Source organism: Palaemon carinicauda, chromosome 8 (genome assembly GCF_036898095.1).
Source record: "Palaemon carinicauda isolate YSFRI2023 chromosome 8, ASM3689809v2, whole genome shotgun sequence".
NCBI lineage: Eukaryota > Metazoa > Arthropoda > Malacostraca > Decapoda > Palaemonidae > Palaemon > Palaemon carinicauda.
This window is the reverse complement of record NC_090732.1, coordinates 83,344,293-83,361,792: the sequence shown is the minus strand read 5'-3', so window position 1 is coordinate 83,361,792 and position 17,500 is coordinate 83,344,293. Positions and strand designations below refer to the sequence as shown.

The following is a 17,500-nucleotide window of genomic DNA, read 5'->3' as shown; positions in this document are numbered from 1 at the left end:
AGAGAGAGAGAGAGAGAGAGAGAGAGAGAGAGAGAGAGAGAGATCCTTCTAATGTGTACCACCACGTTTGCTGTACATCAGTACATTTGGTCGCCAGCTGTTGTCTTCTTCCTCGGTATGATTGCGTCATTCGTTTACTCAGCTTACTCATACGAATAACTCTTTCATTCAGAGAACCAATTCAAGAGATTGAAGAGAGAGAAAGATGAGTTCTAAACTGTATATATATATATATATATATATATATATATATATATATATATATATATATATATATATATATATATATATATATATATAAAGGCCATTGATGAGAGGGGCTGGCGTGAAATCGACGACGGAAAGTTTAGATGCGAGTTCATCATCTGTAGACTATTTCCGATTCCCTCTGGAAAACTAACATATGATTACACATCACATTTTCTTTATATAGAATAATAAAATCAGTTAACTGGCAGTCCTATCGTGTATCTGCGAGGTCTCAAAGCAGTACGGTATGCTTTGTTTTTGTCGAATCTTCTGATTCTTTCCCATTTATTTCTCACAACACATATGGGACATGTGTTGGGAGAATCTTTGCAACCAACAGTGACGGACGCCGTGTCCTTTGAACGCTTCGCGGAGGTACTATTACACAGAGAGAGAGAGAGAGAGAGAGAGAGAGAGAGAGAGAGAGAGAGAGAGAGAGAGAGAGAGAGAGATTAAATTCCACGCCTCGTCCATGTCTCTCGAAAGCCTCTGACGTCTTCGTTATCAATGCCAGAGGTCACTTCCCCAGTGTTAGCAAGGTCTTGCTCCATTTCCTCTCATATATTGTTTGCTCGGACGCTTTACCTTATGTAGTAAGAATTCACTCTAAGTGGTCAAGGCCATGACGTTGTTCATTCTTCTTCTGAGGTGTATGGCAGGTGCCAATATCTTCAGTTTATTAGGCTGTTTTCTTCAAAACCTTTCTTTTCAATCGTCGGGCATCTATTAAGACAATATTTCTCTATAAGATCATTTTCTTGCATCGTTCCTTAAAAACGATATGTCTTGGATTGCAATAGAACCTCAAGAAATCAAGAGGGTAAAAAGATATTCTACCATGTACTGCAGTTCTTGCAAATCACATTTATGCAGTTCCAAGTGTCGAATGCCATTGCATCATTTTATCGGATACTATATAATTTCTAAGCTTTCTGTTTATAGAAATATTTTTACGTTATAACTAATCTCTGATGAAAAAATAGCTGTAAACATTTTGTCGATAGATAACGCTGTAAACTAAAAAATATTTTGTCCATGGGTTGAATTTTTACGAGAAAAATAAAAATGTATGCATAAATGACTAGGATATAGGAGTGGAAAGAAAGAGAGACTGACGTAATCGTCGATGAAATTGAGTATCCTTCTTGAAAGAGAGACGAACAGAGATGCTTGCTTTTCGTTCTTCTTGGAATTGAGTCGTTAGACAAAGTCGAGGTTATACCTTTCTCTATTTTATAGGGACTCTATCATATCTGAGCACTGTGTATGTCTACTAGAGTGCAATACATCTAAAAAACACAAGTAGTTAAATTATGCTTAGCTCCATATCTCAGAGAATTGCCTATAGAATATCTAAATAAAAAATCTAAAAGGAAAAGGCACTGACAGGGGAAATATAATGGTGACATTGAATGAAGAAAAGATGGGACGCCTCTTCAATATGACTATCCTGACTATCCTGATATAGTTACATCATTTGAGGTGTGGTGACGGGTATAGTTCGCCGCGCTTATCATTCTCCAACAGGCTCCAACCGACAAGGCCTCACGAATGATGTAGTGTGTTGGTAACTTTTAACAACATAATACTGTACCCCTCTCTCTCTCTCTCTCTCTCTCTCTCTCTCTCTCTCTCTCTCTCTCTCTCTCTCTCTCTCTCTCTCTCATATTTGTACACATACAAAACTGCATGCTGTAGTACCTGCGAGGCAAAAAGTAACTAGAAGAAAATTTGGCCTCTGTTGTACTACAGTGCGAATATTTCTGTCAAGGTCATTAGACCTTGTGCTACGCAAACTGGAAGTGCGACTAATGCTACATACAAAGAATATTTACAGTGTGAAATTTAATTTCTAAGCAAATGGGTTAAAATGTTCATACGACGGTAGGTCTGGATGATTATCATCATTTTCAGGAAAGGTTCTGAAAGGCATTTGTCGTTGTCTAATTCTCACAACCGTTACCTTTCATATCCCGACTCCAACTTTTTTTCTCCTCTTTTTTTTTTTTCTACACGTACGTCTAAGTCTCTGTAATACCTTCAGAGCTTATCAGATTTATCGTAAAACTCTCGTCACCGTCTTGTTGGATTATCACAACTATTTTACTATGTTTTCTCCGGATGTCATTCATGGAATATACACTTGACACATTATTTCCATTCCACTTGACCTTCTTTTCATTTAGCATAATATCAATCAACACAAGAGTAAACAATTATGTCTCGTTAAATCAAAATCCTTTACTTGAATATTTATATAGACGTTTGTGCCTTCATTAAATGCAGACCTTTCTGAATAACTCACAATTCATAAAAACGTACACATACTCACAATTCATAAAAACGTACACATACTCATATACAGTATTCACTTATATACAAACACACACACAGACACACACACACACACACACACACATATATATATATATATATATATATATATACATGTATATATATATATATATATATATATATATATATATATATATATATTCAAAAAGAGAAAATCCTATTAAAAACGTTGTAGATTGCATATTGCACGGCAATAGAAGTAGATGGTATATGTATAGTGTATATAAATTAGGGAATAGGCTTAAGTGTGCTACTTTAGTAGGCGGTCTACGTGCAATACTTGATCAACCAAAAATGAAATGTGAAATCTACCACCTTGTTTATTTCATCAGGGGGTCTGACTGCAAAATTCAATCTACAATTAACCATGTGAGGTATATTACCTTGTGTACTTGTTAAGCCAGGTTGCTTACTTAACAAAAGGGGGTTGAAACAAGATATAGACATCCGGTACTTATATGTGCAACGCAGAGATAAAGACATTAATTCAACGTGAGTGCAAAATAGGTACAGTAACTCATTTGGATGAATGTCCTGCTAAAATAGCTATTGTTTCTCATGTGAAACTAAAAAAAATATCCCCGAAATGATAATCAACATGGTTTGCGAGTGCAGCTCAACATGCACCGCTTGCCAGAACATAGGAGCTGTTGATGTAATGATAATTTTGTGAGCGCAGCGATCCACGGCGGTGCAAAAACCATTAGAACTGTAGCCAAGATCGAGGCCCAATAACATTCGGTAGTGTGAACTTGTATTATCTCCCACGTTGGAAATCGCCATACAGAATAGAATATCATAGGTAGACCTCCTACTAAAGTAGAAACGCACAGGTAGACCGCCTACTAAAATAGCCCCCTTAAAAGGCTATTTGTTTGCATGTCCTGTCATAAATAGAGGTCAGCACTCTGGCTCAGTTGACCACAATTAGTATGCGTTGGATGCCGACGTAATTGGGTCAAATAGTCACAAGAACAATCTCGTCAACATTGACCACTTTACTGGTTATACCCGTTTTTATTGTTTTATGGACTTTCGTCTGTTCATACGTACACACACACACACACTATATATGTATATATATATATATATATATATATATATATATATATATATATATATATATATATATATATATGTGTACACACACACACATATATATATGTGTGTGTGTGCGTGTGTGTGCACGCGCGCGCGTGTGACAACAAAAAGTTAAACTTAGCCATTAACGGCTATTGATATAGCACATTCATGTAGTCTGCAATTAGGGCTGCAGAAAGGTAGGCAAAGAGAGAACACTATATAAAGTTACTTTAGCCTCTGTACTATGGCCTTCCACTGTCTTGAGTTAGAGATCTCTTGTTTGAGAGTACACTCATGCACACTATTCTATCTTGTTTCTCTTCCTCTGGTTATTTTCAAGATTTTAAGATTATATATGAAAGATTTGTTTTAATATTATTCTTAAATTCCTCTTGAAGTTTTTCCTTATTTCCATTCCTCACTGGGGTATTTTCCAACTAGGGTTGTCGCTTAGCAAGTAATAATAATAATAATAATAATAATAATAATAATAATAATAATAATAATAATAATAGTAGTAGTAGTAGTAGAAGTAATTGTATTGTCGTGTGTGGTTTAGTGCATAGTGTAGCAAGTTGGACATGGAGGCATCTGCCTCCATGAGGCATTTCGTCTGGTCGCCTGTCTTTGCCTTTCCAAGATTTGCCGCTTCTGAGAAATGCTTTTTTTCCACTAGAGTTTTACAGCCAACCATTTTTATAGATATATTTTATCTTGGAAGTGCCGACATATTTTACCTTCTGACTCGTTTCTAATCCGTTTGGTCCCAGAATTCGTCTTGGTATACCACCATTATACATGCATAAACCTGTAGGTATTCATGAAGCCATACTGGGTGTCTCACCAAATTCTTCGGAGGGCATTATATGGATGGAATTTGAAACAGGGGAAGGATCTTAAAAAAACTATTCCATGTAACAAATCCCACTAGTTTAATTAAACTCCCTATTCTCACATTGTTATTCAAGGACTACAGATTGGGAATTCCTTCACTGTCATATGTCAGACTTTGTGAGCGTAGTATACAATTCCGTTTTTCAAATCCAGTTTGACTTTATTTTTACATAAATGCGTAGTTCTCAGGATGATCTCGGTGGCCAAGATCTAACCCAGGATATGACGCGATGCCATCTAAATTTCAATCAATCAACCTGGAATCCGTATAATGAATGTCTTACGTTTTCAATAAAGTTGGGAATGTAAGGCCTACGGGGCAACACGTGTACTGGTATAGCAAAAAAGAAAAAAAAAATGGAGATCGCCCCATGAGAGGGAAACCAATTATGTTTGTTTAGTGAAATTTTGATTAAGCCCCAGTTAAGCAAGATGATAGGTACCCACAAGTTAAGTGTTCATGTAATTCCCTCGCCAACTTGTAGCGCTAACACGAGGGCTGGTCGCTGAACAGGTAAGCCATTCACTTTTTGTTGATTTTGGAGATTCATAATTAGTCTCCAGTTAATTTGCTTGGTAAAAAGACCCAACCCGAGATGCATAAGAAATACACAGCGTATGATAAATAATTGAAGAAAGTCTTGCCAATTGATGTAAAAGAAAATTCATTTATGATAAAATGTTGGTTATTGCTTTAAGTTCCTAGAAAAAATAGTACTGCGTGTCTTGGATCACCATCAGTATTTCTAAACTACATCTTTAAACCCACATTCAGAGATGGCGATAAATAATTAAAGTGTTTATAATTGAATTTGGATGTATTTAATTTTGAGCGTGTGTTTAATTGGAACGGGTCAACGCATACTCAATGATAATAATAATAAAAAATAAAACCTAACTTAAGGGGTCATAATCAAACGACCAGGAAAAAGGTAAATGGCAACATATCATTTCTTAGCAAATTTGGATATATTTTCTGATTTTCAGCTTTTATATTCTGTAAATTTCATTTTTTTTTTTAAATTCCGTTTCCAACTTATCTCTGACTAAGGGGTCTTGTTTTGCAAAGGCATTGGCTAGAGACAGGGCGGTCACGATGCAGTATTGTACAAAAAGTGATTGTACGAGCAACTTCCCGATCTACCTCTTGATAGCCCCACCAAGTTAAACGGGGAATTACCTTAACGACTTACATCTCTTCCGATGTTCAATAGATCTGTGGGTGTGTATGTGACGTTGTGGAAATACTTCATTTAACTTTGCTGCATTCTCGCCAATATTCACATCGTAATCTCCACACGCACACACACACACACACACACACACACATATATATATATATATATATATATATGTGTGTGTGTGTGTGTGTGTGTAGAAATCACGAAAAGTGACACGAGATGTGTGTGCTTATATATAGAGAGAATGTATGAAGATATATTCCCACTGACATCATTATACACTTTCAGTATCTCGATTGGAGGAATCAACCTTCACATAACCATACTGCAGTGAAAGTAGAGTATTTATGCCGGTGACTATGCGGCAAATAAATGCTTAAGAAAATAGTATTGTACTTTCCAGGGTTTTGAATCAGGTCACAGCAAGAAGAATGACGGACTTGGCTGGCCAAAGCGGGGTCATACATCACCCTTTGACCTATCCTCCGATCCAATCCTGGTCTTTGGAGAGGAGGATTAATCCCGTTCGAATACCACACCCTTTCTCTAAACCAGCTTCATCCCCAGAATCCGGACGCCTCGTTCTTGGATCCTGCCCCCAATGGTGTTTCCTGGACGTCATCCGTTCTTGCCGTCTTTGTGTTTCCTTTTGTTTTCTCCTGGTATTGTTGGATTAGTTTTTGCGTTCATAAAAATTAATTTGGTCATATCCTCGTATTATTTGTATATGGATTAGACTGATTTCCATCGTTTAATATTTTAGGGATTCTAAATAATATTCATCATTATTCTCTACTAACAGAATATTAATCACTGAACCTTGAATTACCAAAATATTTTATCTCCAAAGCAAAAGAGGCATAATTCATAGCTTCTGTTCTGTTCGTCTCTCTCATATCCACGATGACGGTTTCCAGCAAATATGCTTTGAAGTCCTTCCCCTGACTGACCGCAAGCAACTGGAAGGGTTAGAAGGAATGGGGGAGGGGGAAGGGGGGGGGGGAGAGGGATATTTAAGATTTTCTGTCGTGGAGAAGTCGTCCTGAAACCCCCTGAGCATTTCCTGTGTTCGACCCCCTCCTCCCCCCCTAAACAACCCCACTTTTTTCCCTTTACAATGAGCGTCCCAGAGATTTCTACCTGCGTCTTGATACCACCCAAAATCATCCTAACACTTATTGTTCTTTGTGAGTCAGGCAAACATCTGCGCTTTCCTCCACAGTTCTTAGAACGGACATGACATTCTTTGATCGTTTGTGTGATATGGCTTGGTTTAAGGAACCTCTATCTCTAGCTCTATACTCTTGAACCCTAATGCTTGAAAGCATATGCCTCAGCCATCACCACGTGGGAATGTTACCTGTTAAGAAATGAGTTATATATATATATATATATATATATATATATATATATATATATATATATATATATATATATATATATATAATGTTAGATACATCAGGAAATAAAGAAATTCTACCACACGCGAGCTCGTACAGATTTCACGAATTCCCGAAATGAAGGTATTACTTACTGTAAAGAGACGCTATGAAAGCTTTGATTAGTTACGATTCCTTGATATAACTACATTTGAATGCCCTTGAATTATAATGAGTGTATATCAAGGAACTCCTTCTGTTGTTTACAATCACAATGAAATGGAAATCATGATGTCGAAGAACTGAGATACCGTAAAATTGTGGTGAACTTACTGGGAACTATTGCACATTACCTAGGTTGATACTCTAAATTTTGTGTGTGTGTATGGGAGAGAGAGAGAGAGAGAGAGAGAGAGAGAGAGAGAGAGAGAGAGAGAGAGAGAGAGAGAGAGAGAGAGACGGGGGGGGGGGGGGCGGTGTCATTAATATAACTTACACTACATTTCTTTGTTTTGCCACATCCCCGTCCCGTTTTATTCCTATCTCCCTTCTCTGTTGAAGTTCTACCCTTCCTTTTGTCTAATATTTTGAGATAGCTAATTGATCGCTTAACAGGGTCACATTGAATGAACACAGCTGGTCATACTGCGTAAAGAGTCCAGTTAGCTTTGACGTATAGTAACTAACTGGACTCCAATCATGTGACTAACTTTTAAAATCAGGTGATCCATTCATGTGCACATCCATTCAGCATATCAATTAGTTATCAAGAACATAAAACCACGACTAGAGTCGATTCACACTTCACTTTGCTTCGACCTCAATATATTTTGGCAATCAAAGGGTTATTGCAATGGTAAACATTGCACACAAATCTTAATTGTCTAGGAGCCACCTAAGATCCGGACTGTCACTTTTATATTTACTTCCCTTAGCATTGGAAATTATATTGATCTTTCAATATTTCTCTCTTCAGGCCCCTCATTAACACCTGATTAATGTACTTTAACATTCACTATGTCATGTTATTTCATCTCTCTCTCTCTCTCTCTCTCTCTCTCTCTCTCTCTCTCTCTCTCTCTCTCTCTCTCTCTCTGTCAAAAATTTAACGTAGCTAGCATTGTTGCTATGGTAACAAACGAATAAAAAAGAAATAGTGTAATGGCAGTGGATGCAAAAAAAAAAAAATGAATATGTTGACAAAAAATAATAATAATAATAGTTTTGTTTCTCTATATCGTATCACATGTTTCTCAGAGCCTTTGATCACGTAATTACTTACTTGTCGTCAATCAAAGTTGTACCTAAATACGAGGCTGATACCAAGAGACGTTAACACTTACACATGAAGGTATGAAAGGTTTTCTTTCGTGAAAGTTTTTATGTGATTGTATGCAGCAAGTCGTACAAATGAAAGATGCAAAAGAAGACGATCGGTAACGAAATTTTGTAACGTGAACAGCATCACTCTGATTTCTAAGCAAAACTAATGTTTATAGGGCCTTATTTGTCAATGCAGGATTCTGTTGTTTTTCTAATTTTACTTTGTTACTTATTGCGAGGCTTTTCTATTCCCCTTCAAAAGAAATATTGAATTCGATGAGCAGTAAAAATGATTTCACAGTTTTAATTACTAAAAAAGATAAGATTGACAATTTCTTTTTACACCCATCGTGAATATTATAGACACATACACACACACACACACACATATATATATATATATATATATATATATATATATATATATATATATATATATATATATATATGTATATATATCATCTCCTCCTATGCCTATTGACGCAAAGGGTCTCATATATATATATATATATATATATATATATATATATATATATATATATATATATATATATATATATATATATATATATATATATATATATATACATAATCAGTGTATGTGAATGCGTGCATGTCTGCCATTTCCTTGTACTTGTTTAAGAAGGTTTGATTCTGTTTTGATTTTATTTAAATTCACTTTTACTCTTTATCAATATATGTTTTATGTGTCCTTTATTATGAAACCATGGTTATGCTCATTCTTACACGCATGAGTGTGTTTTTATTAATAAAATCTTAATCATTCGTCTGGGAATAGGCCCAGAAATCCCAAATTTACCAAATCGTACGACATATCGAGATATTCATTCATCTCTTCTGGATGCCGTGACGTCATAGTTCCCGGGAACGCGATGACTGTACCATGATCGATATCCGGTTCTCATATTTTGTATCCGGAGATGACATTGTTCCAGAAGGAAATATTGAAGGAACTATTACGTCAGTATGTGAACATTTTGATGACGTCATCAGCACGTGTATTATAGCCCTCACCTGAATCCCTCTCACCTGCCTGCCAATCATCGGAATGGAAAAGAAATCGCACCAATGTGCTACTGGAATCTACAAAGTTAATTATAAATGTACCTATCAAAAGCTTCCCTAGAAAAGCATTATTGCAATTATTTTTTGCCCTGAAACGTAGTAACAAAGACGCAGAATTTCCATTTACATCGTATCATGTCTGCGTATTTAGCGTAGTGGCCACGAGAGTTGCCGTTCCTCTTTTTATGTGTTGTACTTACTATTAAAGAATGGTGGTTTCACCACGTGGTTTATTTCTTCCATTATCTCCTTATATTTGTCTTTTATTCCTTTTAAGTGTTGTCTACCGAAAGAGGTCGTAAGGTCGGAAATAGCTCTTTAGATGTTTAATCCTAGTTCCATGTCGTGCTTTGTGGTTGGTTACTTCTCTACACCTTTAAAGTGAAGGTTAAAAAAGGAAACAAACGTACGAACTGACATCCCAACTAGGTAGTGTGGCCGCCCGAGACTGAGAGAACTGTAGTGTAGAGTCAGACTCGACTAGTGGGACTGCATTTCCTGGTCCCTAGTCGTGCCGGGTAGACGTCGGTCTGCTCTGCTCCTGTGGGTCCCAATCCCAACATCCTTTCGTTTTTTTCTTGTGTAAGAGGGACTTCCACTATCCCCTTAGTTTTTACCTGGACCCTTTATTTTATTCCGAACGTATCTTACTGACGACTTCGCCATGCGAACGAATAGATTTTAGAATCCGACGAGATATAAAACGATAGTGATTTTAGTGTTGATAAGGTGTTCTGATCCAAGTGTTTGAGAAACGAATAGAGGCCTCAGGAGGGAACGTGTAATAGGTGTGAACGTTGGAGAGTTGTGACCTTGCATCGTGGTTACTTGAAACCTAAAGCCGTCGAATCGCCTCGTGGCTTGTGAGGTCTTGCATCCAGTATACCTCTGGTGAGTATTGCATTTTCTGAATTTATTCTATCGTAAATATGCATTCCACGGTTATTTAACTATGAACAGTTTTGTCATTGATAATTTTGTATATTTACCTCTCCGTTGTCCTGTGATATTTTTTGTTTCGACAATTCAGACAGCCACTTATTTATTTTGTGCCATCTTAGTTTTGGAAGATTTTAAACAAGTGTTAATGTTTTTTTTTATTAGTTTGTTTAGGCTTTTTTTTTATTAGTTTGTTTAGGCTATCTTAAAATTTGATCAGATGAACTGTCGCGATTAATCTCTATGCATCCGGCCAGCATATTTGTGGTCATCAAGCAAACCCCCAAACTGGCGCATTCTGCTTAAAGCCATCAGGACGTTGGCGCCTGTTACAACTTAATTTTTTCTTTGTTCCTTTAAACTTTTAATAAATTAGAATTAGATTCACCAGTTTAATTCACGACTTCATATCGGCAACGTGAGACGACAGGCGAGAATGCTGGAAAAATTCTCGAAGTCTACTTATCACTGGTCAAGGCTAGATAATTGATTATTAAAAATGACATTGTAGGGTTAAAGTTCCTCATTTCCCCGTTTACAACTGGACTCTTTGTCCGTAGAGGCCCCTTTGTCCATATAGCCAGAACTCATAAATGCATTCACAATTGTAATACTGGACAATACAGTCTCATCAAATATAAACTTTACTATGTGAGTTGGCCGATCAACGTGACATTATTTCATAAGTTGGGAAATTCTTGAATCATTACCTACACGTGTTGTTAAAAGAGACTAATTTTTCTACTTTCGATCAGTAGGCGAATTACAATAAATGCATGTCCAAGATTCCACTGAAACTCGGGGTAGACAGACATCCATAAGTTTGTTAATCATATGCTGTTTTATTTGATTGGCGTTTTGAAATTTCGTATGGCTGTACTCTTGAATGTCTTTAGCTGTGCAACCTTCGTTCTTAAGACAGAATATAGACGGACATGATTAATCGGTTCCTGTGGTAGTGTGGTAAGATTCAGGATGTAGCTACGAAACTCATCGGGTATAAAGGACCATCATTGGGAAGTGGCTTTCTGGACTCCGTGGAGGAGGAGCAAAATTCACTTGACTAACAGGCATATATCCCTCAGTTGATGTTGTAATTGCCAGCAACTTAATCATTTTGATTTACTGTAGGCCACAAGTTTTGGGTGTAGCTGTCCTGTTCAGTTTCGTCATTGTCATTTTCCATGATATAGATTAAAGTTTACTTGGAACAATATGGTTTTTTTTTTTTTTGGATTGGATGGCCCTTGAGGCCATTCAGCGGCCAAGTATTAACTTTTATTTTTAGGCGGGACAGCAAAACGGGGAAGCAGTTGGTTAGAACTGGGTTATAGATAAAGGCAACAAAAGTGCATTTCGGGCATTACCAATCTCCGTAAGGAATGCCTACAGTACACCGCGTGGGATGCAACGAGGACTCTCCATACAAAGGCATGCGTTTTTGTTTGTGTATTGCAACAATGTTTGAAGTTTGTCATATAGTGGTTTTGATTTGCCAATGAATCTAAAGTATTTTGAAAGTTTGTCCCTGGTGACCCGTGTGCCCATTGTTGTCTTCTTATCCTTTATTTTTTTTATTTTGTTTAGGCCTAATCACAGTGCCAAGGACCTCCACCTTTTCTGCCATTGTTACTGCTCTCAGAAAACACAATAGGGTCCTTTAAGGTTTGATGCTATCTTGAGACTAATAAATTCCGCTTTTATAATAGGTGTCTTACGACCAGGACTTTTAAGTACTTTAAATCAAAATTTCAGTTGCTGAATAACTTTGAGAATGATGGTTGCCGAAAATTACCCTTGTCGTTTAAAGGTATTCTAGATGAATTGCAATAAAGGTAACTGGATATTTGGTTTTCCGAAAATCTATACATAGACAGGAAGCTTGGATTTTCGTTTGGTTCCCAACGTCAGATTTTTTTCATGATCTCGATGTGGCTTTCGAACTATTAAGATTGCTTACGTTTAGGTCTCCTTGTGAATAAATATCACTTTTCAATGACTCAACTCCATTTTTCCATAAGAAAAAGGATTCTTTTAATACTTGAAGTGACGGAACATGATTTGGACATTGGACAATGATTTAACCCTTTTTATATTGGAATGTCATATTTTACTACATTGAGCGAAGGTGTTTTGATGAGGTAGGCTCATAACTTAAAGTAATCATAACAGAAGGTTACGATGATGCACAGTAGTTTTTTTCCTTTTAATTTGGTGGTATTCCCCTCCCAAACGAGAAACGTTTGACGGTATATTTTGGATACTCCGGTATCGCTTTCCCAGCCTTTCCTCCCTCTCTATCCTTGTCCTGTTGGTTGGTACGCGTACTTGCTTCTCTTTGTTTGCAACACATGCACAGCGCAGCTGCACTTTGCCTATGTGACACCTGCTGGGAAAGGGGGACTAGTCTCTCTCTCTCTCTCTCTCTCTCTCTCTCTCTCTCTCTCTCTCTCTCTCCGCACATTTGCTGATTTTTCATTTGTGTATTTGCTTAATACTAGACATACTACTGTTTCAAGCGACATGTATGTACTTCGCTTTCAAACTCCTTGGGTTATCATCCTTATATTTAAAGGTTATCGTACTTTCAAGGTTGGAAGCCGTATTAGACTGCCGTCTCAGAGTAATTTAACATCAATTTTGGGTCTTTGTGTGACTTCAGTGTGCTCGGGGTTTCTTTGATAGCCTGTCGACATGATCAAATAGCTGCTTGTTATAGTAGTTCTTTTGTTTTCCCTACCCAAGAATATTTGTCCAGTACGACTAACTTGGGAAATCAGGAATTTGCACGTGATAATAGATTTTTTTTTGGGGGTGGGGGGGGTAAATATCCTTAAGGTAGCCTTTGTTGCCTTTGTATAGTTGCCAACGTCTTAATAACGTCCTAAATTCATTTGGTGGTTGCGGTGTTCCGTGACCTTGAATCCTGAAGGAAATTTATTTTATTTTCAGTTGAATCAATCATATGTAATTGTTGATTTTGTTGTTGGATAGTATCCGCCATAACATTATTTTCTTTTAATGCCGTATTTCACAAATTGTCGAGTTATGGTTTAGATTGTGGCATTTGTATTAATGCAAGTTCATTTTTAATTGGATATAATGCATTATGATAGGTGTCCTAACATGTCTCGTTGCTTATTTTGAAAATAGTGTATACATATACAGTATATGCACGTCTTACCTTTAACACTAAGCTTCATCATAACTTGAGTGTTTTTCGAGGAGGATTGATATGCTTACTTGATGATGAAATTTTCTTTGTATCCATATAGTCTGATACGCCTGTAAAAGTTCTTGGCATGGGTTGAAGGTTAGTGTTGCAAAGACTAAGACTAACTTAGCTGCAACGCACCGGTCTAACACTTGGCATTATAGGTCGGAAATCGAATCCTCGGTTTTATCTTGTTGGTAATGATTAATTTTAATGTCTTTCTGCATCTTGTTTAGTAATCCATAATTTTTTTTATCGACCATAAATCGGAATATCTCATTAAATGTTTCTTATAATTTCCTGATATGCGCTTGTTTTGAGCTGCATAGGTTGACGGCGTTTCTCTTTAACACGAGAAGTGGGCTGCAGTTCCTGTGATTTACTCTTTTTGCAAAGTTTCTCGCGCTATGCGATGGCATCGCACTTATTCTAGTCTTCGCTGGCCACAGATTTCTTATGAATCTTCAACAGATCCATTATATTTAAGCGATTTAGCTCACCCGATATGGTTAAAGAAGTACAGTAAAAAAAATTCTAATGGACTTTTGTTAAAGCAGTTGAAACCTGGGTAAGCAGCTCTTCTAATACACTCTGTCAATATTGTTGTCTAGTCTTGGGTAGTGCCACCTGATTTTCCAACTAGGGTTTTAGCTTAGCAAGTAATAGCAATAATAATAATTTGCACGTTAGTGATTAAAATATCCTTTCTTAGTTTATGAACGATATTATTAAACATGCTTGAATACTTTAACTTTATTGGAAAAATTTGATTTGATTGGGGAAACCAAAGAAAGGTCCCCAACAAGATCATTTCCCAATTGTTTCACCCAGATTGATTTGAAGACTGCAAGACAAAGTCCAACTACATTTGTTGCAAAAGTACACCTGCCAAAACTCTCGGTAACAGGTGTTTATCAGGAAACACCTGACGGAAGGGGTTGGGGAACATCGGGAGAGCCATTTTATAAAGTAGTTTTGGTAATCTAAAGATCTTCTCGTGTGGGGCAAATACAGTCCCTTGTATATAAACCTCTTATCTTTGCCTAGTGCGTAGGTTATATTTGTCACCTTTGTTTAGTCTACCAAGAGGCGCCCCGTGTTATGAAAATGTAACATTGTACTTTATGAACAATGGTTTATAAATGTCAGAATCTTTTCTGTAGCGTCTGAAGGCTGCACTTTCTTTACTCCCTCGCGTAAGGAAACTCTCTCTCTCTCTCTCTCTCTCTCTCTCTCTCTCTCTCTCTCTCTCTCTCTATATATATATATATGTATATGTATATTTATAATATATATATATATATATATATATATATATATTATATATATATATATATATATATATATATATATATATATATATACAGGGGTAGCATTTTTCTTTTTAATAAAATCTTCCTTTGTCATTTATATGCCAATTAGGTCCATCTCATTCGGTAAAATTTTGTCTTTAAACAGCTTTTGGTGTAAGATAGAAGTCTGAATCACTCGGCTCTGTAATGATATTTAATGGTATATCCGTCAGTGTAATCCTTTGTTCTCTCTCTCTCTCTCTCTCTCTCTCTCTCTCTCTCTATATATATATATATATATATATATATATATATATATATATATATAGTGTGTGTATATGTTATGTATGTATGTGTTTTGATTTTCACAACCAGGTATCGTCTGACTTGAGTCATTTTGTATTTTGCCTCTTTACCTTGACTTAACCAGACAAAATTGTAACCTCTTTAATCAACAGATGTTGTTACTGTGCAATATTGATTATCATGCATACACAACTTCACTGATCACTGACAGTGGAATTCTTATGTGTTATCAAAGGGACTGTTCAATGAACAGCTTTTATGCTACAGGACCTCTCCATTGTGATTTGGCAACGTCCTCTCTTGCCTTGAATCGTGATCAAGGACCGAGATGATGAGAAACTTGATTGATCTACTCCAGGAAAAGAAACTATAATAGTGTCACAGATCATTCTTGGTGTCTAAATCGCATATACGGAATCCCCCAGCGAAGGTTCATACGGGTCTATATAATATAATGTTATTGGTTCAAACTGCCTTTACACAGATGTATAAGTTTTATTCGGGTTCTCTTAGGGTGAGCTATGGCTTATGGATACAAATCTTTTAAATGATGATGATTTTAGATAGGACTGTCAAGGGAGTTTCTCGTAATCATCTCATCACTAGCTTTAAGTGTGTTCTATATACTATGTATATTATGCAGTCTACATGAGTTGACGGCTGGCCAGAACTTCACGTGACATGGGTGGGGAATCAGGATGGGACAGGGAAAGTTTGTTGGAGGAGGGGTGGGGGGGAAGAGGATGAGAAGAGATTTCGCCTATTGTTAAAGCGGCTCGTGTTTCGGCGTTTTCCTAACTCCACCCCGTTCCGTTCCTTTCCACTTAATTCATATTATTGTTTGATGTCTGGTAGATGAATATAGCATATTTGGTGAAAATCTGTCCAGTGCCCGCCTTGCACAGTGACCATCATTGATATTCGTAATATTCCAGAATTAATATTTTTTAGGAAGCCATTTAATTAATCTGATATCGAGCACTGTACAGTAAGTTGCAGCTCTTTAATTTCCCATATGTCGTTACTAGATTCGTTGATCATAAGTAAGGCGAATGATAAACCAGAGGATGTGACGCTGATATCCCGTGGTGTCAAAAGAAGTAGTCCCTCTCAGAACTCTTCATTGATCAGTGTTGTTTGTCGGGAAGATCCCAGAAGAGAATGCAATGAAAGCTAAAGTTCCATAATTAGATGAAACTATTTGATAGGTGGTCACTAAATACATAAGGTATATTACAGGAAATGCATATTTTCCTTAGGTCCAAATGGTAACTTTAGCAGTTTGATTATATAAGGATATTTGAGCCGCATTTACGTGTATAAAGTTTTCCAAAATAGTTAAAAAAAATCTGAATACAAATGATTTTTCATGCTTGCACTCTTCTCAGTATGTTGGATCCGTTAGGTGAGCTCAACTCCCACCGACGATGGTCAGGCCGGCTAGACCACCATCTGTATTCACCCAGCAGTTCATATTCGGTGGACACTTCAAGCACATGAATATTCTCTTTAAAAAATATTTTGGGAATAGTGTTTGTAACTTGACTAATATATATATATATATATATATATATATATATATATATATATATATATATATATATATATATCATATATATATATATATATATATATATATAATATATATATATATATTATATATAATGTGTGACACATTTTTAAATTTTATACTTATATATGTATGTTTATGTACGTATATGTATGTGTGCATAGTTCAGTCAATAGAGCGAGAATGAAAGTTAAATTTTATTCAAAGCAGTATTGACTTTTGTTTTAGAATATGCGAACGATTACCTCGTCTAACATATTTTCTATATACTAAAGTTTCCGTTTCATCGCAATTTTGGTTTTGGGTAGGTGTTTTCTTTTTTTACCTTAAAGTAAAACGCTTAGGGAACACTGCAGACAAGTTTAAATTGACTGTAATGAAAATATTTTGAAAATAGAGAAGTTATTGTCGGCAAGTTAAATATAAATGCGATTGCCTCCAGTTCCCCAGCTCTCTTGAATGTCCTCTGACTGAGGTCTCATCAAAAGGAGTCTTTGTATGCAGCATCTGTGACATGCAGTGATTGGTATTTTAATGCTTCGTGTCAACTCTCGTACCAGATCCTCTTGAGGCACCGGCATGCTGTTTTAAGCCTGGAATGCAGAATAAATTTAATATGAAGCCGCTGT

General features: G+C 36.5%; 1 protein-coding gene across 5 annotated transcripts in view; it reads left to right on the top strand.

Annotated features, from left to right (window-relative positions):
* The window catches only part of LOC137645784 (innexin inx2-like), a 272,165-nt gene that overhangs the window by 243,744 nt on the left and 10,921 nt on the right, over positions 1-17,500 (top strand). The window contains exon 1 of one of the 5 annotated variants that reach the window (XM_068378709.1): positions 9,990-10,441. The exons of the other annotated variants lie outside the window; for them this stretch is intronic. The gene's annotated coding sequence lies outside the window, so the exon portion shown is untranslated. Of the gene's footprint in view, positions 1-9,989; positions 10,442-17,500 lie in introns of those variants that run through there. 5 annotated transcript variants of the gene reach the window in all.